The sequence below is a fragment of the Canis lupus genome, chromosome 27 (assembly GCF_011100685.1).
Source record: "Canis lupus familiaris isolate Mischka breed German Shepherd chromosome 27, alternate assembly UU_Cfam_GSD_1.0, whole genome shotgun sequence".
Classification (NCBI taxonomy): domain Eukaryota; kingdom Metazoa; phylum Chordata; class Mammalia; order Carnivora; family Canidae; genus Canis; species Canis lupus.
In genome coordinates this window covers 45,455,968-45,482,874 of record NC_049248.1, presented here as the reverse complement: position 1 = coordinate 45,482,874, position 26,907 = coordinate 45,455,968, and the positions used below count along the sequence as shown (strand labels likewise).

Sequence of the window (26,907 nt, the reverse complement as noted above, 5' to 3'; positions counted from 1 at the left end):
CCTGTCCCACCTTAGGCCTCACCCTCATCCCTCTCTACCTTCTAGAAGTCTCTCGCCCAGGGCTTTCCCTGAACTCACCTCAGAGGTGCCTGGCACGCAGTGGGTGGGCACAGGATGGGGGTGCAGGTGCCCCAGTGTCCAGGGAGGGTTGGAGCAGGCCTTTGGGAAGGACCTGGAAGGCTGGATGGTGCTTTACGCTGGTGTGACGCTGGCCAGTAAGTGAGATGGGTCACATCCTCCAGCCCCAGACCAGCAGAGCCTTCTAATGAGGACAACTGGCGAATTGCTGAGGCTGGGGGGAGCATGGTCGGAGAGCTGTCAGCCCTCAGCAAGTGCATCCGCCCAGCCCCCGGCCTCCCCTCCGTGGGGCCTGAGTGCAGCCCCTTCAAACCTCTAGCGAGCAGAAGCCCTGGAGCCGCCTGTACCTGCATTCCATCCAGATGCCTTCCCCGGCTCGACCCCCAGCACCACCCCGCGGGGAGGGTGCCGTGGCTCTCCCTGGGAGGCCGCGGGCTCCCTGCCGGGGGACAAGCCCAGGAGCAGCTCGTTTCCAAGAGGAAGGAAGTGCCTGGCCAGAAACGAGAGGCAGGGAGTCGAGGTACCCGGCTCATAAACCCCGTAAACCCCGCCGACAGCCGTGACCCGGTCCAGACCCCCGTCCTCCAAACTCCACGTCCCCCTGCAGCCGAAAGGACCCGCACAAAAGGCCGAGACATCAGGTGGCACACAGCGTTCCAGGCCGTTTATTGAGCTTTGCAAGAGGAAGTGTCCACGGGCCGGGCTGCTCCCCACCGCCCGTTGCCATCTCGGCCTTATAAATAATCCTGGCACTAAGTGCCCTGTTACACCGAGGGGAAGTTGTTCTTACAGCGTGAAACCTGAGAATATGGGTCGGGGAGGCGGGGTGGGGGGCAGGGGACAGAGACGGGGAGCATCGCCCGGAGGCTCCTCAAGTACACCCCGAGCTGGTGATAGATGAATTTCTGGGGCAGCGGATGGCATTTCAAGTGAAATGTTTATAGGAAACGAGTGTGATTTAAACATCGTCTTGGCCGATAAACACCAGCCAGACGGGGGGAGAGGGCAAGGCGAGGGGCGCAGGAATCAAAGGCCCGGAGGCCCCGGTGTTAAGTAGCTGTCTGAAGCTCCGCTCAAACACACACAGCAGCTTTGGGCTTGACATGTTTGTGAGAGCTGGTTAGGATTTCCTCGAGGGCGGCTCGGAGAGGACTGGAGCGGCCCAGCTGAGCGCCCTCAACGACTGACTGTCCGTCGCGCCCTCTGGAGCCTGGGCCCGGCCTGCCGCCAGCCTGCCCTGCCCTCAGCCTCTGCCCCGGGTGCTGGGCCACGTCCTGCAGCGGGAACAGAGAAAACACAGAACCTAGAAAAAAAGAGAGAAAGTGAAGGGAGCCAAGGGACGAAAGCCGAGGAAGAGAAACCGTCACCGAATCCAGAATCCAAGTCCTTGTCCCCAGGGCCACCGCTGCCACCGGGCCCAGGCCCCTCGCCTCTCACGTGCACCTGCGCATAACCCCTCCGCGAGTCTCCCCGCAGCTTCCCTTGCCCCACGCAAATGATTCCCAATACATAAGGCAGAAGGACCATTTAAAACTTGAGTCCCGGCATGTCGTTCCTCCCTGCTTTACTCAGAGTGAGTGAAGATCAAAGTCCTTAAGACAGCATAGACGTCCCTGCACCACGTGGCCCCTGTCATCCTCTCCCACTCTCCTCGCCCATTCCACTCCGGCCACGTTGGCCTCCAGACACCACAAACTCGCTGGCCCGTGGCTGCCCCAGGACCTTTGCACCACCTGTTCCCTGCACTTGGAAAACTCTTCCCCAAAATATCCACGGGGCTTCTTTACCCCTTCACCTCTAAGTCTTTGTTCAGATGTACATTCTCAGTGAGACCTCGCTGACCACCGTACTTAGAGTTGCAGACTTCTCAGGGCACCTGGGTGTCTGTCAGTTAAGTGACAGACAACGTTTGGTTTGGTTTCAGCTCAGGTCATGATCTCCAGGTCTGGAGACTGACCCCTGGGTCAGGCTCCGTGCTCAGACAGCAGTCTGCTTTCCCTCTCCCTCTGCCTCTCCCCTAGCTTGCACACACACTCTCTCTCTGAAATAAATCAATGAATCTTTATTTTTATTTTTTTAAAGATTTTTATCTATTTATTTATGAGAGACACAGAGAGAGGCAAAGACATGGGGAGAGGGAGGAGCAGGCTCCATGCAGGGAGCCCAATGCAGAACTCATCCCGGGACCCAGGGTCACAGCCTGGGCCCAAGGCATCACCCCAAGTGGGGAGATGTATTGCCAAAGGGGCTGGCCTGGACTTACTCCGACTCTGGGAGAAGACCCGGCTCTAGGTCGGGATTTCATCATCTCCACGGCCGAAGTATACTTGGGGCCAATAATATGAAGGGGATGTGCCAGGCAAGCGTGAAGCAGTTGGAAATGCGGGCTGGACTGGGAATCCAGCGCCTTCAGGTTGGGGGGGCGGCTGGCGGTGTCTGTAGGGCACGGGAGGGAGCCCAGTCCACCGAGGGCAGAATAATGTCCCGGCTGCACCCGAAGTGGCAGCCAGGCCTCCAGGAAGACTTCCCAAGGGCGCCGCAGGTAGTAGAGGGAAGGGGCGGAGAGTGGGAGCCGGAGCAGGCTGGCAGCCAGGCCACGGCGGAGTGCCCGCGGGGCTGTGGGACCCCGCACGTGGGTAGCACCCAAGACCCGAGCCCCGAGCAGCCTCCAGCCTCCGGCCTGTCCTAATACATAAGGCAGAAGGACCTTATGGGGTGCCCCTGGCCAGCTCCCCGGGGTGGCAGGCCACACTGTACCGTACCACAGGCGCCACCAGTACCTTCACCACTTCCCCTCAAAATCTCGGCGCGCAGCTCAGCTCCGTGGGGACATCAGGGGACGGCAGGGGGCAAGTCGGGGGAAGCAGAAGCTATCTTTGGAGGCGGATGCAAGATAGAGGTTAATGCAGTAACGGAGACAGGACCCAGGTGGCCCGGGAGCCCCGAGGATGGGAGGGAGACTTACTTGTCACTGCACAACTTTTGGTGCCTTTTGAGTTTTCAACCATGTTACATGTATTTTCTATTTAAAAAACATAAGATGATTAAAATCAGGCAAAACCAGTAACAACGATAACCTCACAGGATAGATCTAGGGAAAGGGACCCCGATGCCCACCATCGCTGGCCTGAGGACAACGACCTGGCCCTTCGGGCCCATGTGCACCCTCCTCCTCACCTGGTATCTTCATGCCCTAGAGCTCAGAGAGGGCTGTGGCTGGTCTGACGTCACACAGCACTAGGGGCTAGTGGAGGTCTGCGGCCAGGTGTCCAGACTCTCAGGGTCAGCTTTCTGTCCTGGTCCTCCGCGCTCTGTTCGCCCCTTGGTCTGTCTGTGTTACTGGCAGGGCTGTGCCCCTGCTACAGGTCACCCTTCAAAGGCATCTTAAAGGTGCACGGCCGGGCACCTGGGGGGCTCGGTGGTTGAGCGCCGCCTTCAGCCCAGGGCGTGACCCTGGGGTCCTGGGATCGTGTCCCGCATCGGGCTCCCCACGTGGAGCCTGCTTCTCCCTCTGCCTGTGTCTCTGCCTCTCTCTGTGTCTCATGAAAAAATAAATAAAACCTTCAAAAATGAAATAAAAGGTGCATGGTCTTAAATGCCATCCTTTTCCGGGAGTCTTTACGGAGCTCTCCTCTCCCCCCCCGCCCCCCCCACAGCGCCTGTCTGCCTTCCCTTCCTGCCTCCCTCCTCTCCACCTCCCTCGACCACCAAAGCGGCTCTCCACTGCAATCTGGCCCTGCCTCTGACAAGACAAGTGACCTTGAGCAAGTCATTTAACCTTTCCGTGCCTCTGTTTCTTCATCTATAATCGAGGATCGTGACCTTCCTCCCACGGCTCTTCATTCATCCATTTGTACAGCAAGCATGTGCTCTGCGCCAGGCGCCGCCCCCAGCGCACAGGATCACACGAGACACTGCGTGTGGAATCAGCGCAGAGACCCAGGGACTGACGCCAAGGCCTCCCTCCTTGGATGCTGTGCTGTGCTGGGCGCTCCGTCCCCCCCCTCCATGCCCTTGGAAGAATTTCTGGTCGCCTCCCAACCTCTCAGCTTCCAGCACCGCTCCTGATACCCTCCTCCGGATAAAGCGTCAGGAGCTGTGGAAACAGCCAGGCTTTTCCACTTGACTAGATCCTGAGGGCATCACTTTGCTGCTCGCAAGAAGGAATAATGCTGAAATTCGTCTGGACATTGAGGAGCATCTTGCCCTCTGGGGGCCCCCTCCCCAAGAATCTGCTCCTGTCCTGCCCTATTCAGGTCTCGCCCTTCCCTGAGCCCCACACCACCTGCGGACCGGTACAGGAGCTGAGGTCCTGGGATTGGAAACTCACAATTTCCTGCCTCTAAATATAACCTGGGCTGGGTATGAAAGCTAGTTCCTTCGTTGTTGCCTTTTTTTTTTTTTAAGATTTATTTACTAGAGAGAGAGAGAACGAGCAGGAGGGGCAGAAGAAGAGGGAGAGAGAATCTCAAGCAGACTCTGTGCCCGAGGTGGGCTCCACCTCACGACCCTGATATCAGGACCTGAGCCAAATCCGAGAGTTGGATGCTTAACCAACTGCCACCCAGGCACCCCCAGTCCCTTCTTTAAAACAACTACCACAACCCTGAGCATACAGGAGCTTGTTTCAGATAGAGGAAAGAGACGTTTCCAGAGCTCCTGGAGGGAGCTCGTCCCCACTCCCTGCCTGGCCATTGAGGACTGGGTGAGTGTGACTGGGAGGGAAAGGTGTTTGTAGAAAAAGATGCACGGCTTTGACCTTGGTCCTGACAAAATCCCAAGTCAAGTCAAAGTGATGATGATGGATGATGGGGAAGGAGGGACCAAGTTTAGACATAAGGAGGCGCTTCCTGTTTGCAGGGAACAGGCTTAAGGGGAGAGGTTGTGGGGGATTAGAGGGAACCACTCAGTTCCCCCAGAGGCAGGAGGAAGGAGATGATCCAGGGCTGCAAAGGTTTTGGGGATTCCAGGATGTTGCAAAGCTGGCAGGACCTGGGGGAAGCCAGGGAGGTGCCAGGCCATCTGTGTCTAGAGCACCCCCTGGACAGGGACCAGGTTCTCCGGAGCTGCTAACATGCCAGCACGAAGCCCCACACAAGGCTCTGGAAAATCTGGGTGAGGAGCACAGGTGCCTCCCTGGAGGATGACGCAGCCTCAGGGAAGTGCAGCTGCTTCAGAGCACCAGCAGGAGTGGCCCGAAGCACATCCTGCACAGACCTCCACGCTGGCTTGCTCTCACCCCTGTGATGTGCGGGGTTAACCCCCCTCCACCCCCCCCACCCACCCCCGTCCACCCCAGAAGACTAACTGGGCCCAGCTTTCAGTCCAGCTCCTAGGCCACGGGAGGCAAGACAAGGTGGCCAAACCTTCAAGCACCTGTCTCAGCACCTGTCTCAGCCCCTGGGGAGTCCTGCAAGAAGGAGGGGACTCTTCTATGGAGCTGCCATGGCCTCCAGGGTCCAAGTGGAAGGGCAGAGGGCAAGGGGAGTTGAGTACCCAGAAGAAGTGGGGCTCCCAGACCCCCCTGCGCCCAGGAAAGACCGCAGCTTCCAGAGGGCAGGCAGGTTGGCATCCTTGAGGCCAGCACAGAGCAGACCCTTGGAGCCCCTGCGCTGAGTGAGCCTGGGGGCCACACTAAGCCACCCCGCAGCTGCAGTGGGGGGCTGAGAAGGCCGTCTCAGCCTGCGCCTCAGTTTCTCCCTCCGTAAAGTGACTAAAGTGACGGCGCAGCGTAGCTTATCTCCAAGATTCCCTCCAACCCCTTTGGTTGCTTTCCCAAATTCTCTCTTCCTGCATCCTCTTTTCTCCCCCTGGAAACCCTTCTCTCCAAGCACCCCATTCTCTGCACCCCCTGTTCAGCGCCAGCCAGCTCACTCCTGCCCCCCCTTATACGTATTTATCCCTCTGTCACTCCCTGCATGGCCCCCTCCCGGGAGCAGCGCCCCCCCCACCGATGCTGGGTTGGGGGAGGGGGGGAAGAGGGGAGCAGGGGGGTTTGCAGGGAAGAGGGGAGCGGGAAGCAGGGGGATGGGGGAGGGATGCAGGGAGGGAGCAGGGGATGGAGGGATGGGGGGAGCTGGGTGGGGAGGAGGGGAGGCGGATACGGGAAGCGGGGGGTGAGGGAGGGGAGAGGGCGGGGCAGGGAGAAGGGGAGGGGGGCGGAGCAGGGAGGAGGGGAGGGGAGAGAAGAGGGGAGGGGGAGGGGAGAAAAAGAGGGGAGGGGAGCTGAGGCAAGGGGTGGGGGGCAGGGGCGAGGGGATGGGAGGGGCGGGGGGAGAGGAGATGGGGTGGGGGGTGCGGGGTCGAGGGGAGGGGAGGGGAGGGGCGGGGCGGGGGCGAGGTGATGGGAGGGGCGAGGGGAGAGGAGATGGGGTGCGGGGGGGGGGGTGCGGGGGCGAGGGGAGGGGCGGGGCGGGGGAGGGGAGAGGGGTGCAGGGGGGAGGGGAGAAGGGGAGCCGGCCGCCCGCCCGGCTAATGCGATCTGGCGGGGCGGGGCGGGGCGGGGCGGGCGGGCGGCGGGCAGTCTGGGCCGGCGGCGCTGATGGATGGTCCCTGACAGTAATCGCCGACTGAGGACGCGCCGGAGCTCCCGGCCCCCCTGCACCGCGCCGCCGGCCGGCTGGGCTCCCAGGCGGGGCCTTCCCTGCCCTCTGTCCCTCTGCACCCCGGTTTGTGTTGGGGAATCGTCCGCAGGTCCTGCGCCGCCTCTGATGCCGAGCCAGCTACTGGCGCGGCGCCCGCAGCCTCAGTTTCCCCTTCTGTATCATGGGAAATCAGGCTCTAAGCCCGGATGGAGACTGTTAGCAGCCGAGGCAAAATACTGAGGAAAATGAGGGACGCCCGGGGGGCTCAGCGGTTGAGCACCTGCCTGCCTTCGGCCCAGGGCGTGACCCCGGGGTCGTGGGATCGAGTCCCGCGTCGGGCTCCCTGCGTGGAGCCTGCTTCTCCCTCTGCCTGTGTCTCTGCCTCTGTGTGTGTGTGTGTGTGTTTCATGAACAAATAAATAAAACCTTTTAAAAATAACTAACTAAATAAAATCTTTTTAAAAAGTCTTTTTAGTTAAAAAAATACTGAGGAAAATTACCCCCTCCCCGAAGCCGAAATCGATTCCCACTTTCAGCTCCCAGGCCCAGGGCTGGCCGGGCCCTGCTGAGCGACTGGGCGGAAACCCCACACCCAGTACATGTTGACGCACCCACGTGTGTCGTAATGTTTTGGGGGGTGACGGGGGACATGGCAGGGTCAGTGTTGACTCGGGGTCTTTAAAGAGAGGCCCTTGCAGCCAGGTATTTCTCCAGGGAGGTGACTGCCCCAGCCCGACTCCTGCTGGCTCCGGTGAGGCCTGCCCACTGCCGAAACCTCACCCCACCGCCTTCGGGTCCCCTCCACCCCTCCATCCGGGGCTAGGCTGACTTAGGGCTGGAGGAGAGGATCCCTCCTGAGGACACGTTCTGGGACAATTGGCCAACCCCCTCGCCCGCTTCCGGGCTACGGAGTTCTGAGGCTCCTCCACCCCAAGGGGTCCCCCATGGGTGCTGGCCCCGCAGAGGGGCCGGGGCAAGGATCCAGAGCCGATTACAATTCTGAGAGCACACCCAGACGCCTCCTCACTCCCTTTTAACCTTTCTCTCTCTCATCAGAAGCCAAATTGAGTTAGTCTTGAGTTTTGATTTAATTCCCGAAATGGAGTCATAATCTGTTTAGTGTCCTTTTTCCCAAGTCCTGGGGACTGAAGTGTGGGGGGGGAGGGACAGTTAATGAGAGAGTTGCTCTGTGGCCTGCGGAGAACCCTCGCCCGCACTTGGCCTCCAACACCCCCACAGGGCAGGAGCCACCGCGGCCCAGAGCCACCGGTGGCTCCGTGGTGACGGTGATGGTGATGAGGAGGAGGGGGCCGGGGCGCCTGCTGATGCTTGCTGGGCGCCCACCGTGTGCCAGGCCTGGGCTGGGCCCTGCGCGTGCATCCCTCGCAGTGACCTCCTGGCTGGGTACCCTGAAGAGTTCCAATTTACAGCTGGAGAAACTGAGACCGTCGATGTGGGTAGCTTACGCGCACCTGCGGCGAGATGGGAAGCCACGAGCCCAACTGTAACACCACACAGCCTGTGCGCGCCCCCCCCCCACTTCGCTGGGGAACCCCCGAAGCGCTACAGGCCCCAGCCCCCTCATTTGCATAAACAAACAATAAATAGGGACACTAATACTCTCCCTTCAGGGCTCTGGCAGTGATTAGATGAGATATGCACGCATCATATTCCAGGTAGCATTCAGTTGCTTAAGTGCCCTAAACCCTGGGGGGGCAGGGGAAGGGCTGCCCTGCAATGGGGTGACTGTTTATTATAGATGTTCCCGCTCATAACCCCGAGAACGTGCCCCGACAAGGACTCCTACAAGGAAAAGACTGCCGTGCCTGTTTCCCGGACGGAGACACTGAGTTTCAGGTGCGTTAAGTACACTGCCTAGGCCAACCGGTTCATGAATGGCAGAGCGGGCTTCCGCCAAACAGCGGGCCCTTGGGCTCCCAGGTGGTAGGGATGGATGCGGGCCGGGGTCACCAGAGACCGCCTCCCCTGGGGAAGGTCGGGGCTGAGCCCCAGCCCGCATCCATCCCTACCACCTGGGACCCAATTTCTGCAGGTGAGCAATGTTTCCTTAAAGGAACAGGAGGCAAGTAAATAGAGGAGCAGTAGAGACAGGGTCTCCCTCCCCCAAAGCCAAGGTGGGGCCTCCCTCCCCTCCCTCCCTTCCCTCCCCTCCCTCCCCTGGTTCCTGACGCTCAAGTTTGCGGCCATTAAATAGAAGAGGAGAAAGTTTGAACCAGGCATGAAATATTTATCAGTTAATTACAATATGCAGATTCTGTTCCTGGGGGTGATTTATCTTTTTGGAAATATAGGAAAAGATCCTGGAAACTTGTATCCTAATTGCTTGGCCTATTATTGTAGCAACCAGGTAGAAATTCCATTTACTATGTAACTACAAATTTTCCTCCTGGCTGCCTCTGCCGCTGCCACTGGTGGTCCGGGGCCCTCCGCTGTTCTGAGGGGAGAGGGGGCCCCAGAGAGGTCAGTTTGTGCACTCCCCTGTCTCCTCTGGGGGCGGCCCCTCTCAAAATCCTAGCAGTGCTGAGGAATGAAAAGGACGAGTCTCTAAAATTCCGAGGTGTCCAGAGAAGCCAATGGGCCCCCCGCCCCCCGCGGGGCCGAGGAGGGACCCCCACTGCACTGCAAGGCAGCTCTGGGCTGAGCATCCTTCCCCCCCTGCTCTTTGCTGGCACACTACGGGAGGGCAGGGTGGCGGTGTCACCTCCTGGGGCCCACACTTCAACCCCAGGCCGCACGTTAGCATCACCTGAGGAGTCTTTCCAACTCCAGATGCCTGGGCGCTGCTCCAGACCAACCAAATTAGAGCCTCCGGAGCCGGGAGCCTGGCATCGGTATTTTTTAAAGCTCTCCATGGGGTTCCCACGTGCAGCCAAAGAGGAGACCGGCCAGGCTGCCCGGTAAAGGGGCCGCTTACCTGCAAGGCTGTGTAAGCTTTGCCCCTCCCTTCCAGGTGGTGGAGGGGCAATCCCTGCGCTTTTATTGGAATCTGAAGAGCATCCTTTATTCCCCTTACAGGAAGCTTCTCATATTAATAACCACCATTTATCAAGGCCCTGCTGAATGCTCGGATCTATGCAAATAAAATTTAATCCGATCCACACAACAACTCGTAAGGTCAGTGGGTAGGTCCACTCCACGGGTGGCTCGGAGAGGTTAAGCAGTCTGCCCACGGCTGCACAGACTAGCAAGGGACAGGTCTGGGATCCGAATTCAAAGCCCGTGCTTTCCCCACTGGGCTGCACGGCCTCTCTGCCTCTCCGCTTCCCAAGGCTGGAAGGGAAGAGCTTCAAAGCTAGTGAGGGTAGGGCCTGGGGAACGTCCTTGGGGAGGGCAGGGCAGGGGAACGGAGCGTGTGGGATGGAGCAGGGGGACGGGTGAGGGGGTGAGGGGATGGGAAGAGGCACCAGGAGGAGGGTGTGGGGAGGGAACCGGGCGGAGGCCAGGCGAAAGCTGGGGGACGGGTTCAGGAGTGGGAGCTGGCATTCAGGACGCAGGGCAAGGTGAGTGGTGCCCACGGAGGGAGGGCTGGGGAGCTGGGGGAGGGCCGTGTCGGGGGAGGGGTCTTTGTGAGGCCGCAGCCGGGAGGAATGCCCGCCATGAATACTAAGGGCAAGAAGAAGAGAAAGGGCCAGAGGGGGCTGGGTGATGTTTAGCTGCTGGGGTGATTAATGGGGGTGAACGGAGGGTGAAACTCAAACCCTTCGAACGGAGATGGTGGGGAACGGTTGTCCAAGAACAACAGCGCACTGTTTCATGGAGAAAGCCAATGTCCAGAGGAGGGGCGGGTGGGGAGGTCGCCAGGCACAGTTGCTCCTTCCCTTTTTCCCAAGGTCTCTTTATTTGCCATCAAACAGTAAATTAAAATATGCTTGCCAACTCCAGGGGGCTCTCTGGATGGGCTTCCTACCTGCCTTCCGGCCTGGGGGAGAACTGGGGTGCTGGAGCCACTGGGGCAGGGGGAGCGAGTGCGGTGGGGAAGGCGGTGGAGGTGAGCGCACCGCTCCCCGTGCGCGGGCCCTGGCTCCCTCGGACCAGACAGGCGCGGAGAGGCAAGGGGGTGGGTCCCCAAATGTCCTAGGAGAGGTGGCTGGTGTCCTCAGAGCCAAGTTCTGAGAGCAGTCCCAGCCTCCACCCGGAGGGGGAAGGGCTCCATCTCCAGGAGGCAGAGTTGAGGGAAGGAGGAGGGAGGGCCCTGGATTGGGGTGTTGATCTGGCTTTGAGGAACAGAGGGAAAACTCTCGGGAAGCAGGGGTTTTGAGGCCCCCCTCATTTTCTACTTCTGGCTGCCTCTCTAGACACAGCTGTGGGAGCTGCCGCTGCCTCCCCGTCCGGTGGGCATTTTCAGAGGGCAGGGAAGGAGGGAAGAGGGGATGAGGATGAAGAGAGTGTCTCAGCGCAGGGGGACACAGGGGGACGCAGGGGGACGGGAGCTGCAGGCAGGGATTCAGATGGAAATGATCTCACAGGATACAGTTTTCTCCCTCTCTAGGCCCTTACAGATGTGAAAAGACCGGCAGATCCCACGTCCCCACCCCCCAGCATCCCAGAGTGTGGTGTGTCTTGAAGCCTTTGCCTCCCCAAGGGAGTGGGGCTTGGGGAGAGGGGGTCAGGAAAGGCGCCAGGTATGCACTGGGGTCTCCAGAGGGAGGAGACCAGCATCTCCGAGGGCAGGGTGGGGGGCCCACTCCGGATCCCAGATCACTTGGATTCTTGGGCCTGGGAGTCCTGCCACGAGGCCTGAAGTCCTGTCTCCCCCCCAGGGCTTGGCCAAGCTGCTTCCCTCACGGGAGTCTCACTAGCACTCCTCGCGCCCCCCCTTCTAGGGGCCAAGCCTGCAAAGCACTTTGAAACCTGCAGTTGGCAGAAGCTGGTTTATTGAATGCAAATACCCTTTGGGGACGCACATACCCGACTGGTAGTGAGGCATCCAACCGGTCCACAGAGGACCTGAATTCAAGGGCTGCCTTCCAGGGCACCAGGCCTCAGTTTGCTTATTCTGAGGGCAGGGGCTAACAGAGGCTGCCCTGCGCTTCACAGAGGAGAAGGAAATAAATGAGCCCGCTGGAGAGCAATGGTCACAATCAAGTCTTAATTATGAATTAATAATTCATAATTATTCCAGACTTGCAGATAAGCACAAGCCTGCTGAAATTATTTCCCAGGGAGGAATTCAGTTGGAGGGGGTGCGAAGGGGACTTCATTGCAGCCATTACTTCTAGAGGCCCTTTTAAGTTCATTCTTTTGCTTCCCAACCAGACCGTGGATGGGGTTCATTAGCTTCCTTGGCTAATTCCTCCTAACAGCCACCCCCAAGCTTCTAAACACAGGGCCACTCTCCTCTGTTCTTCCTGAGGCCAGAACCTGGACTCTGGATTTCTGGGGCCTCTCTGTTCCCTGCTGCCTGTTCTGTGGGGCGCCCTGCGTTAGGAGCTGGCACTGGGTGTCCTGGAGAGATGGGTGGCCTGTCTTTCTGGTTCTTCTCCCTCCACCTCCCCCATTGTCTTGGGATTGCCTAGGAGCCCTCATCTTATGGTGGGAGGAGGCCTTCCAGCTCCAGGCGGGAAGAGCAACAGGGAGCGCCCCTTCTAGCGTGGATGCCGTTAGTTCCAGGATCTGGATTTGAGGGGCCGACTCTGATCTCGGGAGCAGACCTCCAAATGGCATCAGTCCTGGCAGTGGGACCTAGACAGGCCTACGCAGGCACGCCCAGCACCAGATCCAGCTCTCTGCTGCTCTCCTCCTCAGCACCCATAATCCTAAGTTCCCACTTCAATGCATTTTAAAATATTCTAAAGGAAACTCAAAGAGCCACTCAGACCCTCACAGCTCAGGAGATCTCTCTCTCGGGCATCTGAAAGGGAAGGGAGATTCTTGTGCTTCCAGATACTCAATGCTGTGGACCACAGGGGCCTTATCTCCTGGCCGCGAGGAGATCTTTGACCACCACCTCTGCTTTCAAAATGCCAGAAGGAAGAAGGAGCAAGTGGCCAGTGGCCAAGGGGATCTGGCTTTAGAAAGAATTTTCAGTCCCAATGCTATGGTTTTCCCATCAGCCTCAGCAGTTGCATCAAATCTGCGTGTCAGGTGACACCTCAGGATGGAGGGAGTTGGAACAACTGGGATCTAAGGCCCTCTCTTCCACACCTGTGGGCACGCGGGTGCACTTGAGAGCCTGCTCCCGGGCTAGGTGGGCGGTCAGTGCAGCACACCTGGTGGGCACCTGGTGCCATGGGGACCCCATATTCGCCCTTCACTCCAGCTCCTTCCTGGGCTCTGCTTCAGTCTCAAGAGGAGGACCACTGAGGTGGGATCCAAATTGTCCAGATAAGTAATTGTGGCAGCAGCACTTGTGTTTTTTAGAATGCCGCCCCTCGGCCTCCGGAGATCATTGATCCCTTCCCTAGCTCCTCCTATTCTCCACGGCCTTCCCAACGTCCTCACCCCAAAAATCCCGACCGCAGGGGGACCAACTTTCCTGACCCACCACTTCCCCCACCTGCAACTCCGTCCCCTCCCCCCAAATGTGCTCTCTTCTGAGTCTCCGCTCTTCGCTTCTTAAAAAAAAAAAAAAAAAAAAAAAAAAAAAACCGAAGAAGAAGGAATTTTCAATAGTCCCACTTGTCAAGCGAAGACCATCTTTTAACCTTCAACAGCAGCGAAAGCCGTGTGAACTCTCGGTGAACCAAGATTGAAGCCATAAATCACGCGTACAAAGGCGGCTGCGAGGCTGGCGCGGGCTCTGCACCTTTAACGCTTTCTGGGGCTGACAGGCGGCGGCCCCGCTAAAGTTCACAGCGCGGGGAGGGCCGCCCCCTCCCCTGCCCCCTGCACCCCCAGCCCGCTCGCCCTGTTTAAATAGGCGGCGGCATCCACACGGACACAATAATTTAGCTTGTCTTTGGCATTTGCTCCGGGACCCCAAGAGAGGGACCGTCCACTCCCCCCTTTCTCTCCAGGACTGGCGTCTTTCATCTCTGTCTACACGGCCCGATTACACAGATCTTTGGGGTTCCAAGAGGCTCGGAGTCGCTGGGACCAGGAAGACCTGGCTGAAACGTGCTGTATAATTAGAAAGGATTTTCTTTCTTTCTTCATTTTTTTTTTTGGTTCCCTTTTATCCTTTTCCTTTTCTCCCCCTTTCTCCTAATAAAATCTTTTGTTTTAAATTCTATGCGTCTGTTTAGCAGAGGGCTGGAGCTAACGTCCCGGACGGGCAGCAGCCGGGTGGGGGACGGCCCAGCTGCGGCCCTGCAGAAACCTCCGGGCCTCCCGCTCCCGCCGGCCGCTTCCTTTCCTTGGCCTTCGGCCTCCTCCTCCTCCTCCCATCGGTTTTGTTTTCTTTTCCCTCCCCCCACCGCCTCCTCTTCGGTTTAATTAAAGTTTAGCGACTCCACTTGCCTTTTCTCTTCTCTCTTCCAAAGCGGAAACCAGACGGCCCAAGCGTCCCCGTGGCCCAAGCGGCCCCAGCACGGTCCTGGCCTGCAGCCCTGCAGCCCTCAGGGCCTCCCCCTGGCCCGCGGCCTCCCTCCACCGCCCAAAGCCTCCGGGCGGTCCCCAGCCCCTCCACCATCCTGCAGGTCCGCGGCCACGGGCCAGGAGTCCCTGAATGACCGGGGCTGGAATAGGGGTGTCTGTCTTCCCCTAAACCCACCCCCCAGACTCGCTCCAGAAAGTTTGGAGGGTGGGTACACCCCAAATCTAGCAACCTGCTCCCCAAAACTCATGGCTGACTAATATGATATGACAAAAGCCGATGATGGATTTGGTATATGTTAATTCACAATGCCCTTTCCTCCAGAATTTAACTATAAGTTAATACACACCGGAAACCACGCGCATACACGCTCGTTAATGGGCTTAGGTATTAGCGAGTCCTAACGATGCATACAAATGTGCTCTGCGCTCTGTAGGCCCCTCAAGATTTATGGGCCTTGAGCTCTCTGAAGCTGTAAACAAGGAGAAAAAAAAGAGAAAGAGAGAGAGAGACTGGGGGAAAGAGACAGAGGCCTGACTCACCCCTCCAGGTTGTGGGAGAGAAGGGAGCTTTGCAAGTGGGTTCTTATGTATTTTGCTTTCCTTACAAGCTGGTTGTGCGTGGGTCTGGGCATTGGGCTGGGGCTGGGGCTGGGGCGGTGGTTGCCTGAACGCTGGTGTGCGTGGGCAGCGTGTTGTTTGCCAGCCGGGGTGGAAGGCCGCCTGCATCCTGTGAATGGCTGTGCAGGGCCTGCATCCAGCAGGCATCTGTGGGCATTTACCTGGAGTGTGTGCACTGTGCTAGGGGTGTGTGTGTGTGTGTGTGGGAGAGAGAGAGAGAGAGAGAAAGAGAGAGACAAGCAGGCCTCCCTCCGGGCCTGGCTGCTGTCCCCTGAACCCCGTGAACAAATCTCTACCAACAATCATAATAACAATAAATAATAAATAACAATAAAACAGTAGTTAACAGTCCCTCCCTAGCAGGATAACAATAAAATGCAAGAGGAGAGATTTTGAGGAGGGGCCAGGGGACCGAGTCACCATCACAGCATCTGAGGGGAAGACAAGGGAGGGAGGAGGCAAGTTAGCTTCTTCCTATATGCCCTGGGGGCGCCGGGTTTGGGAACCCCTGTCCGCCCGGGTCCTCCGGCCAGAGGAGGAGAGGGAGAGCCAGGAGGCCGCTCCGCCTGCTGCTTTTTCGCCGGCTTTGGCTTTGTGCGATCAGGGCAGGGCTCCCACATGTGGGGGTGATTAGTGGCTTTGGGGAGTCTCTGGAGCCCCCGTTTTGAAGAGGAGGGCGAGCGAACAGGGTGAGGCGAGGGGGCAGAGGGGGGTGAGGCGGTGGCCGAGCGGGTCGGCCCCTCTGGGGACACAGGTGCCGGGCGGCCGCGCGGGTCGGACGGAAGCAGGAAAGCACATACGGCCCCGGGAGCCGGAGAGCAGGGCCGGGTTTCCGGTAGGCCCGGGCAGGTTCCCTTTCTAGGGGCTTTTCAAACACACAAGCAAAGAAAAACGACAACGACAGCAACAACAACAAGACAACAAAAAAACCCAAAGAGCAAAAGAAGGAGAAGAAGGAAGGAGGGGTTGAGGCGCTGAATTGTCCTTGGTGCGCTTGGAGCCAGCGGATTTCCAGAAAGGAAGAGGAGACCGCGATCCCGGATCCCTCCACGTTCGCCTCATTCTCTCCAGGTACAATTTTCTGATAATCCCACTAATGCACTTCTTGTGGCGGGGGTGGGGCGGGGAGGCAGGTGTGCAGGGAGAGGGCGCTGGCCGCACACTACGCCGCCCGCCGAAGTTTCGGGTCCAACGAAATCCCCCTCTTTAAAAACAATTGTATCCAAAAAAAGAAAAAAGAAGGAAAGAAAGAAAAAGAAAAAGCAATAAAGAAAGACAGAAAGAAGAAAGGAAAAAGAAAGAAAGAAGAAAGAAAACAACAGAAGAAAGACCGCCGCAATCCCGAAAAGAAAGAGAAAGGAAGGAAAAGAAATAAAAGAAGAAGAAAGAAAAGAAAAAAGAAATCAAAGCGTAAATATAACAACACAAATTAGCCAACTTTTTTAGAAGAGAAAGGAAAGGGGGCGAAATGACCATAACAAACAGGCGTGAGAACTTTTAAAAGATTTAAGTCACAAACCTTTTCAGAGGTTTTGGTTCTTTTTCAACAGCCGGTGCCCGTCTGGGCTGCAAGGGCCGGAGGAGTACACTTCCCCGGGTCACCTCGGAGCCCGAGCCGGAGCCGGGCACAGATTCAAAGGGGACCCGGCGGCCTGGCCTTGAGGACCCGCGGGCTGGGGCGGGCGGGGGAGCGCGAATAAAGTAAAATTCCTCGGCCGGAGGCGAGCAGAGCGGCGCGAGGGGACAGGCCGCCCCGGGCGCTGGGCCTCCCGCCCTGCCGCCGGCTCCCCGCTGCCGGGCTCCCCGCTGCCGGGCCTGGGACGGGCCGAGGGACTCAAGCCACGCTCCCCCTTTCTGTCCCCCAGGCCCGTGCGCCTGCCCGAGCGAGCTCCCAGCCCCCGGAGAGGGCTGCTGGGGCTCCTGGGCCCTCTCCCCGAGCCCGGCGGCCTCCAGCCCTCCTTGGGGGAATGTCAGGGCCCGGACACCTCTGCACCCTGGCCTAGGTGAGCCTGCTCACTTCGGGGACATCTAGGAGGAGGAGGAGGAGGAGGAGGAGGAAGGCCGGCTTAGAGCCGTGTTTCCACCTAGTTCTCCTGATGCCTTCACATCTGGAGACTTTATTTATAACCCCCACATAACTCTCTCTGTTTGGAGGCACCGGTGGCTCTATTGACAGACTGATGTCTGGGAAATATCGCTCTATCTCTAACCATACCTAAATGTGCTGTGCTTGTATTTGCAGATTTATGCTTGAGGAAAATATAATTATTTCCATTGTATTTGTGCATATACAACAGTTACAGAAGCAGATTTATATACGAGAAAAAATACGACTCTCTTATAGCCATCCAGTTTTATGGACATTTGATATCCTGACAGATTTATATCTCTGAGCAGCTATATAGATAAATGTATATCGCTGGAATTATGTATCAGGAGATATATACTTATTGATTGTGATATAGGGTAGTTAGAGCATTCACTTGGAGCCATATATGGCCATGGAGATATTTCTATATTATTATCACTATATATAGGCATATCTATTTATAACTACATAGTTATAAAAATAGACATAAGTAATTATAGTCCTATACGTACACGCTGCTATCTCTCCGCGGAGTTATAGACACTTGTGAATATAACTCTGTAGAGATATCTGTATGTATATAAGGGTGTAATTACCTCGTGATGTGTGTGTATGGGGGCTTAGGCCAGTCTATCTCCGTGCAGACATATTTATATGTAGGGGCTGAGAGACATTTGTTCACGGAAATGTTTCCAGGGAACCAACTGGAAAGCAGGATCTGGCCATCTAGGAAATCAGCTAGCAGAGATCTCCACTTACGGGGGGAGGGAGTTACCAAAGGGTAAACACAACATAGGAAGCCTCAAGGAGAGGAGACAAATGGAAGGTGCCCGGGGCATAGCTGGGGCACCCATCCGGAGATGGGGTGCGGGTTTGGGGAGGGCAGGTGGCCACGGGCGGGCGAGGGGCTCAAGGAAGGGGAGGCAGTGAACAGTAAGTACCACAACCCGGAGATCCGCTCCAGCTCTCCACGAGGGAGCAGGCCGCTGGAGGTCAGCCGCCACCTCGGCCCTACTGCGTTCTCGGCACTTCTCTTGAACCCTGGTTTTGGGTAGGTAGGCCTCAGAGGTGAAGAGGCTTAGGGACCGGGCAGGGACAGGGCGGCTTTCACTGCTGCTGCTCTCTGGTTAGAGGACCAGGAAAGCCAGGTGCTGTGGCCAAACAAAGCTTGCTTTCACCTGGGCCTCCTGAGCCCCTGGAGGGCTGTGTGGTGGGAGCCTGGTGGATCCAGAGGTGAATTTTCAAGTGTTGGGCTTGTTCTGGTGGGAGTTTCCGGAGGCCTTCCTCAGCCCCATTCTTTGACGCCCTGGGCCTCAGGGACCTATATCTGCACCACTGTGCCACTCCTGCTCTGTGGCTCCCGGCTTGGGGTTCCCTTCCTTCTGGGTACAGAAGGCTCGACCTTCCAGCTCCCTAACAGCACAGCCATGGGCCTTTATGGAGGACCTGACTTTAATAAGTGGGGAACATGGATTGGCACCTCTGGATCTCATCCCCCCCACCCCCGCCCCACGCCCCGGTTTACATACATCTACCTGGCTCTCCTACCGGCCTCCTTCCAGGCATCACTGGGCCCAGGATCCACAAGCCTTCCTTGGCCACCAACCATCCCGGAAGAAAAGACATTTTTCTCCTGGCCCCAGTTCATTCATTCTTTCTTTCCTTCTTTTAAACCAGGGAGTCACAGACCCCTTTGCTCAATGGTTTGTTTGTGGGAGTTTCCCTGCACTCAGTGTCAGTGGCCGGCAGGGCTTCCAAGTTCTCTAGGATGCTGGGACGGGAGTGAAGACCCCTGGGCTGTGGTTAAATGCCAACTGCCACCACCCCCCGCACACCCCTGCACATGGGATCGGAGCTTCTCCAAGACAGGGACTCTGCCGCCGGCTACAGAGGGGTGGCCTGATAGGCGTTGAAGTACAGAATGGCAACCAGTGCAACAGCTTTGGACAGAGGCAGTCTCCCCTTCTGCGGCCACCCTGCGGGCCAGCAGGCACCTGGGCACCGTGACTGGAGCCAGGCCCAGAGCCCGTGTCTGCTGGAGGCAGTGGGCTCTGGTGGGGCCAGTGGTTAGTGCCCAGCAGAGAGCACCCGAGCTGAGACGGGGGAGTGGGGGGTGGCATGAGGCTCCAGAGCCAGGCCCTGCCTCCCCGGAGTACCTCGGCACCCCCTCACCAGCCTCCTGGCTCCCCAGACCCCTGAGTACATGAAAACCAACCCAGAGCGGGACCTGGCGAGGAAGGAGCTGCCTGTCAGCCTGAGGGGCCCAAGAGGAACCACCACTTGGTCCATTAAGAAATACATAAATAAAACAAAAATAAATCAGCCTGAGACAGCCACCCTGGCGGAGGGAAAGGCCTTGTTATGCCTCAGCCGGGCTCCAGGGTTACTACCAAATGCATCAGAATGACTGAATATTTTAAAAAAAATTTTCTTAAACGTTAAAAAGCTCACAAATTTTCTGATTCAGTAATATCTCCTAATCAGGTCATTTTGCATAGTTCTTTTATAAACTGTCATCATTCCCTGTGGATTTGGTGCCTGTAGAACGGGTCCCGGAGTTTGGGGACAGGTGGGTCACCGTCAGCAGATGGGCGAAGATAGGCAGTTGCCCTGCGAGGGTCTGGTTTTGTAGGAAGGGTGGGCTTGGGGCAGGGAAGATTCTCCCAGATTTGACTCCCTTTTAACATGAGAGCCTTTAGGGGTGAGCCTTTGGGGGGCAGTCTGCCGTGCGTCTGGGTGAGGGTCCAAGGTCCAGAGAGGGGGCTCAGTCACACCGGGACCCCAGCCCCTTCCTCCCCAGGGTGTCTAATCCCATGGGGATGGCGGTGCCTTGCCGAAAGGAACACCCAGAGGGAGAACGGGGCCCACATTCATACGTTTGCCTGAGCAGGAGCCCGGGCAGGCGGGGCGGGGTCGCCCCAGTACACCCCGGAGCCCGCAGGTCAGCTCCTGGCTGTCCTGGGCCAGAAGCCGGGAAGGAGACATGCTGGCCGGACTGCCGGTGATCCTGGGGAGTCCTGGGTGCCTTCCTCTGGGGTGTCAGGGCTCCTAGCCGCTTCCAGGCCCAGAGCCCCTTTGAGAAGCAGATGGAGGCGGTCCGCCCCCTCCCCACCAGACTTCCGATACCGATACCTCGGGGCCCAGTATCCCCGATTTAGGCACCCCTTCTCCCTGCGCCCCGTCTCCAGCTGCCTCCCCTTCCGCGCCCTCCCTGGGTGCCTTTGCCTGGGAGTCAGGCGGTTCCCCTGCCCTTGTCCTCCTCTGCCCTTCACTACAGTAGGCAGCAGGCAGAGGCCTCGCGTGGGCCGTGGGCCGCAGGCCGTGGGCCGAGCTGACCTGCTCCCCGCAGAGACCAGGACAGTGGCTGCTCCCGAGGCCTGCTCTCCCTGCCCTGCTTCCCACCACTCTCGGGGGCTGGGGGGAGCCCGGGGGTGTTGGCAGCCTGCAGGCCCGGCTGTGGGGGGACCAATTCCCATCTCTGGTGGAAACTCAGACGCAAGGAGCAAGTTGCAATTGCTATAATAATAGTCATAATAATAACAATAATAATTTATTTAGCATATCATTAGATGTGTATTTACTGTCTTCCCTCTGCTTTTTTACAAGTGTCTCCTAAGGAATTCTCACAACACCCGGGGGAAACAATAATCGGCTAATTACCACCCTTCAGCTTCCCCTCCTCCCCCCATCCACCGAGTCCCCCTCTCAGAGAGGAGCATGTGCGCAGCCCCTCCCTGTGCTGACACCTGTTCGGCTCAGCCTCCCCTTTCCCAATTCTCCTCGCCCACTCTCAGCCTTCTCCCGCCCTGTTCAGGAACCTTCCCCCTCATCTGGGGGGGAAACGGTTGGGGAGGAGAGTAGCTGAGCCCCAGCAAGTTCTAAGGATTCATACCGTTTCCCTGACATTACAGCGATGTTGAGGGTGGTGTGGACGGAACCCAGCCCTTACTTCTCTGATCGCTCCTCCGGGGGCAGAAATCGCCTGCACAGGGTTTAGAGGCACACGGGTCAGGGAGGGGACGGGTATGCCGCGATGCCAGGACATCCGAGGCAGGTGTAGAGGTATGGCCCGTCCTGCAGATGTAACATGCACACCAGGGGCTTCCAGGTGGTTCAGGCCAGGCCTTAGAGGCCGTAGCCTCTTTTGGCACTGAAGAAAAGAAAGGAAAAGAAGGAAAGAAGGAAGGAAGGAAGGAAGGAAGGAAGGAAGGAAGGAAGGCATGTGCACGCGTGTATATATGTCTATAAATGTACACATGCCTATATATTCACGCGTGTATTTTTTCCAGAGAGGATCATCATGACGATGCTTATCCTTCTTAGAACATTCATTTCTTTTCGCTTTTAAAGAAAAATTCATACCTTCTCAGAGATCATAATGAAAACACAAACCAAACACGTGTTTTCGGGTGACAGATTCTGAGTGGTCTCTCGGACCACCCGAAGAGCCCCCTGGAGTCCCAGTTGCTCACCTCCTCAGCCCCAACCCAGGACAGAGAACTACAGCCGGCATCACGACAGTCCTGACCACAGACAGGGCCACTTGGCCGGTCGTGGAGATCCTGGACGTTGCAGCTCAGACTACGCAGACTCCGAGCTCTCCACCTCCCTGTCCAAGCACACACAGTCGCTCCTGGGAAGAAGCCAGTCCAGGCTGGAGAACACAAGAGCCAGGTAGAGTCACTATAAAGATGAACTGAATATAAAGAGTCAATATAGGGGGACGCTTGGGGGGCTCAGAGGTTAAGCATCTGCCCTCAGCTCAGGGCGTGATCCTGGGGTCCGGGGATCGAGTCCCACATTGGGCTCCCCTCATGGAGCCTGCTTCTCCCTCTGCCTGTGTCTGTGTGTCTCTCATGAATAAATAAATAAAATCTTTTATTTTAAGAGTCAATATAAAGAGTTAGAATTGAATCTGCTTCTTAGCTCTCTAAACCATAGGTGCATAGTCGACATTTTTGGTGGATCCCATAACCTATTTGGTGTCTTTTCCTCTTTCCCTAGTCCTCAAGCTTTTCTGTCGCTGTCTGCCTCTGGCCCTTTCATGTCCCCAGTCCTATCGAAACGTACTTGTCTTGAGCCCCACTCTAATCTGTCTACTGGGTAACAACCAGATTGCCAGATTAGGAAGACACCAATGTGTTGGCATGCACATTCTCCAGGGACACCGGACTTCTTGGTGTAGGCCTTCAGGAGCCATTGCCCAAATGGAAGGAAATAGCCATAATGATGGAATTTCCGACCCATGGCAGGCGGCATGATATAGATCTGTGTGAGCGAAGTTTATGATTTTTCTTAATCCCTATCACGGAGGCAGCCATCCATCGTGTCTGTGGATAAAGCTATCCGGGCCCCAAACCTAAGGCTTCCAGGCTGCTTAGAGGAATCCAGAACACTTTCTGCACCTTTTATGACCAGATCTTGGGAGATAAAATTAAGTTTAGGAAATAAACTGGATTCATCCGGGTAAAAAGAACATTATGCACGAACTGTCAGGATGTGGGCTTCTGGTTTGTTCTGAACACGGTGGCCGTTCATTCCACGACTTGGTTCTGATTTATGGATAGTGCCTCAAAGCCCCCTCAATACTCATAAATATAATCGCTTCCGTTTATAGACAATGACTATATGCCAGGTGCTTTACACAAAATTTGATGAGGAAATGTAATTTCAGAAAGGTTAAGTCACCTGCCCAAGGTCACAAAGCCAGGTTTGAACCAGGTTTCCCCATCTGCTACGTTCTAACACTTCCAAGTCATGCCTCCTGGGTTAGATAAACAGCAGATAATCATGGAAATGAAACTGACTTTTTTTTTTTTTCCCTGAAATAGTTTTACATCCTGTGGACATACAGACAGGGGCCTACTTCTTCAGTGGCTTCTACAGTGGCCAATCCAAGGGCACGTACACTTGGCATCTTCATCTCTCTGAATTCAGTTTTCCTGGCAGCCCCTGTGATCTCTCACATAATGACTACCCTCACCACCTGGAGTCCACCCCTTTCCTGAAACTAGAAATATTCCCATAGTTTGGGCCTCGGGGTTCTAGAGGAGTCCTTGAGTTCCCACTTCCCCAAGCACAGTCTACCTTTCTCGCAAGGGTCAGCCAACGTGACTCTGAGAAGTATCTAGAGATTAATCTTCAGAACCCCTCACTCCCTGAGCTTCCCCCACCAAGCGCTGCCTTTCTGGTTCTATCCGTGTTTGATGAAGTATCCCAGCGGTGCTTTTGTATTTGAAAGGATGTGATCTGCAGAGGACTGCACTTAACACCATGTGCTCTAATGGTGGGACTCACGGCATTTCCCTGGCGAGGTAATTGGGGAGGGGGAAACAGAGTCTTCCCAGGGGCTTTAAACTGCATCACTGCATAAGGCTGATCCTGCATCTCATTATCCATTAACTTCAGACGAAAGCTATAAAATGGGATCCCTTTATTCTGATATTTGAAACTAAGCAGATAGGGGGCTAATTTCTCCGCTTTTACCTGACCGCTGGCATCAGGCAAATACCCTCCCATTGTCTTGCCCCATCTTGTCTCTGCCTGCCTCCTCTCTGGGTCAGGGTCCCTAAGGGAAACAGCTCCCCGTGGTGTGCCGGCAGGGGCTCTGCGGAAAAGGTTGAGTTGTCAAATGAGGAGACACCACAGCTAACACCCCCTCTTCCCCACCCCCCACCAACTCTGGAATGAAGATGGAGAGTTTTCTGTGCCTGGTTTGGTTCACGGAGACACATAGTCCATCATTTGATTTTCTACAAAGAGTATTCCTTCCCTGCCCCCCAGCATCCTCTAGTTTTTGCTCAGAGCTGGAAGGATCTTAGTGATGACCTAATCGAACCACTTCACTGTGAAGGAAGGGAAACTGAGGCTCAGACAGAGACCAGAACCCAGGGATTTTGATCCCTAAGCTGTGCTGCATCTGGCTCTCTTTGCACTTCAGCTGGATACTTTTTAAATTGCCCCCTCTGGATGCCAGGATCCAAGCTGGCTTTTCACGCAGAGAGCACAGGCAGCAGCGACCACCAGAGTGATGTAGGCCCTCCTGCTTGGTGGCGGCCACTTCTGGGCACAGGCTCCATCGTGTCCACACTATGCTCCATAATCCCACCGGAGCCCACCTGTGCTTTCTGTGAAGTTGGGGGACTCTGTGCTCCCCCTTTTCTACACCAGCCCCTAGAGCTGGCCAGGGCCTGGAGAGGGGCTGAAGATCTCAGGCAGGAAGCAAAGGGGTAAGCACAACTTTGTTGCCTCTGATTTCCCCATCCCTCCAGCCTCACATGAGGAAAGAGGTTGTCCCTGAGAGAGAAGTTTCCTTAATATGCTGTAAAGCCTTCTCCAAGCTTCAAAGGAAAAAACAAGAACCCTGTCTTCTTGTCCAATTCTGAGGACTGAAGGTCAGGGATGGGGGGGTGAGCTTAATTAGCACAAGGAATGCTGATCATACATAAGAAGGAACTTGCCAGTACACCCCCCCGCCCCGCCCTGTCCCCAGTCTTCAGACGACTGTCAACTCTGAATGCACCACGTGAATTCTCATCCCCTGGTCCAGGCAAGTCAACCTCACAGGTTCCTTCCAGGCCGAAGATTCTGGTTACTTGTCCCAGCATTTGCTGGTCCGTCTAATCCTAGATTCCTCGGGCAGTGCTCACTCAGGGCCCCCGGGCCTTGGCCCAGAAACATCTTTAAGTCTCATGTTGGCCCTAAACAATGTCCACATCCCTAAGAAACAAAACGAAATTGAACCAGTTCAGGGACAGAACTGAACTGTCCACTGCTGTGTGCACAACAGCGCTGGACTGGGAGTCCTGGGGTCGGCTACAGGCTGGATCACCCTCCTCCCCAAATTCGTGTGTTGACGGCCTAGTCCCCAGGACCTCGGCGCGCCGGCATGTGGAGATGGGCCCTTTGATGAGCAGCAGAGGTAAGGCGCGGTCACACGGCTGGGCCCTAGTCCAGCCGGACGGGTCTGCTGGTAGGAGGAGGACACGAGGACATGGACACCGAGGAGAGGCCACCCGAAGCCAGGACCTCGTGGGCAGACCATCTACGAGCCGAGGACAGAGGGACCCCCAAAGAAACCAACCCTGCCCACACCTTGATCTTGGACTCCTAAACCTCCAAAACCGCGAAAAAATAAATTTCTATTGTTTAAGCCGCCTGGTCTGTGGTGCGTGATTACGGCGACCCTAGCGGATCCCATGGTGTCTGAGTGTGCCGCAGCCCTTTTTCCTCTGCGTGATCTTGGGCATTTAAAACTGTCCAAGCCTCGGTTTCCACATGAGCTCGAAGGTCCCTTCCACATGAGCCTGTGACTCGGTGCAGAGGGAAACCCCGGTTATACTCCACAGGTGTACCTCCTCGCCAGTGATGTCGGCTGTAAACGGGCACAGGGCCAGACACACGTCCTCATCCAGTCACACACACAGCCCTGCACCATGGCTCTAGCCTTCCGAAAGACGTACAGCCGCTTACCCAGCCCGTCCCCTACCCTAAATGCCAGTGCAGATTCAGCTTTCAGTGCAAGCGTATTTGGGTCCCCCGGGTCCGATGCTGTGGCTGCTGCTGCATCTCACCAAAATTGGTTGAAACGAGGACATTTGAGTCAGTTGACTGGTTTGGGTGAACATAGTGCCAAAGAGCCCCACTGGTTTATCTCTGCTTAATCGATGGATTTTATTTTTAAACTGTCGGATTCTGGCCACCGTTTTTGATTCAGCCACCACCCTGTGGCCACGCAGGGCCTAGCCAAGCACCATCTGATCCGCTCAGCAGCATCACCTTATTCTTTGAATGGATTGGGAAGTTCATTAAAAAGAGTCAAACCCATACCCGACAATTGACGCAGCCTCACTCAGGCCCAGAGAAAGCACTCTCGGGCCACGTCTATAAGATGCCAAGACACACACGTGGGTTAACCAATTCGGCGAGAAATCAGCCCACTCATACCTGTAGGACAGTGTCGGCAAAGCAATGTTCTCCTGTCGGTCTCGGCTGACTTACAGTCTGGACACGGCCAGTGTCCTCCCCCTTCTCGCTGAGCAGACTTCTTAGGGCAGAGGAACGTGTGTCCATATGGACCCTCACGTCATACATACAACACCACAGTACTCCTAGCCTTGTCTTTTGAGAGAGAACTGGGGGACAGAGAACTTATGCTGTCAGGGGCAGTGGGACGACCTTGGGATGACTTTCTCTGGTGCATATCTGCAAGAATGTGACACAGATTGTAGCTTTGGCTGATGTGTGACGCATTGGATGGGACGAGAGGGAAGGAGCCAGCTACAATGGACCTTGGCCGTGTTAACTGGTCGTGAGTGAAAGTGGCATAATGTGTGTTTGCACGTGTCCAGGCTTTTGTATTTGGCTCTTTGTGGTTTTGTTCTAGAACTTTGTTTGGATCCCTGCATGTCCACATCGGTCTGAGTGTGTTTGGATCTGCGTCTCTGTGTTTTCCCACATGGCTAAGTTTGCTGATATGTACTTGTACGTTTGCATCTGTCTCTGAGGGTTTGCATGTGTTTGTACACGGCCTGAGTATGGGCAGGTGGATTTGCCTGAGCCTCTGCGGGCATCTGCTCTCGGGTTTCTGTAGGAGGATGCTATTACGTGTCTGCAGGCCTTTGGAGATCAGTAACTCTAGTGAGACTTCAGATGCTGTGAAGTCTGTGCCTGGCAACCCAAGGATGAAATCTGATGCTGGAGAATGGTTGGGCAGGCCCTCTGCTCAGCTTCCTTCTGGCTCAACAACTATTTTCTTCCAAAATGAGATCTGCACAGTCTTCCAAGGGCCCCTTCTGACCGCCTCCACCAGCTCTAGACCTCCAGGGTCCCCTGTCAGCCCATTTTTAATGGACCTACTGAGTTGAGGGGAGTGTCTGGAGTTGAACTAGGATTTTAAGATGGAAATAAAAAAGAAAAGTTCATCCTTTCCTCCCCATTCTACTCATTTTCCCTTATTGATATTCATCAACTCAGCATGAGGCACAAGGGAGTCAGCCTCTCTGCATTGGCAAAGACCTTTCTCCACTCTTTAAAATCTAA

General features: G+C 56.2%; 2 long non-coding RNA genes across 2 annotated transcripts; one reads left to right on the top strand and one right to left on the bottom strand.

The window, feature by feature from the left end:
* Positions 1-720: 720 nt before the first annotated feature.
* Positions 721-16,795, bottom strand: LOC102152903. The gene is made up of 2 exons (XR_005380187.1): positions 16,297-16,795; positions 721-1,381 (listed from the first exon to the last, which is right to left on the bottom strand). It is a non-coding gene; the product is annotated as an uncharacterized LOC102152903 (long non-coding RNA).
* On the top strand, positions 14,517-25,018 carry LOC111092800. Its single transcript, XR_005380190.1, has 3 exons — positions 14,517-15,848; positions 21,283-21,540; positions 22,698-25,018. It is a non-coding gene; the product is annotated as an uncharacterized LOC111092800 (long non-coding RNA).
* Positions 25,019-26,907: the final 1,889 nt, after the last annotated feature.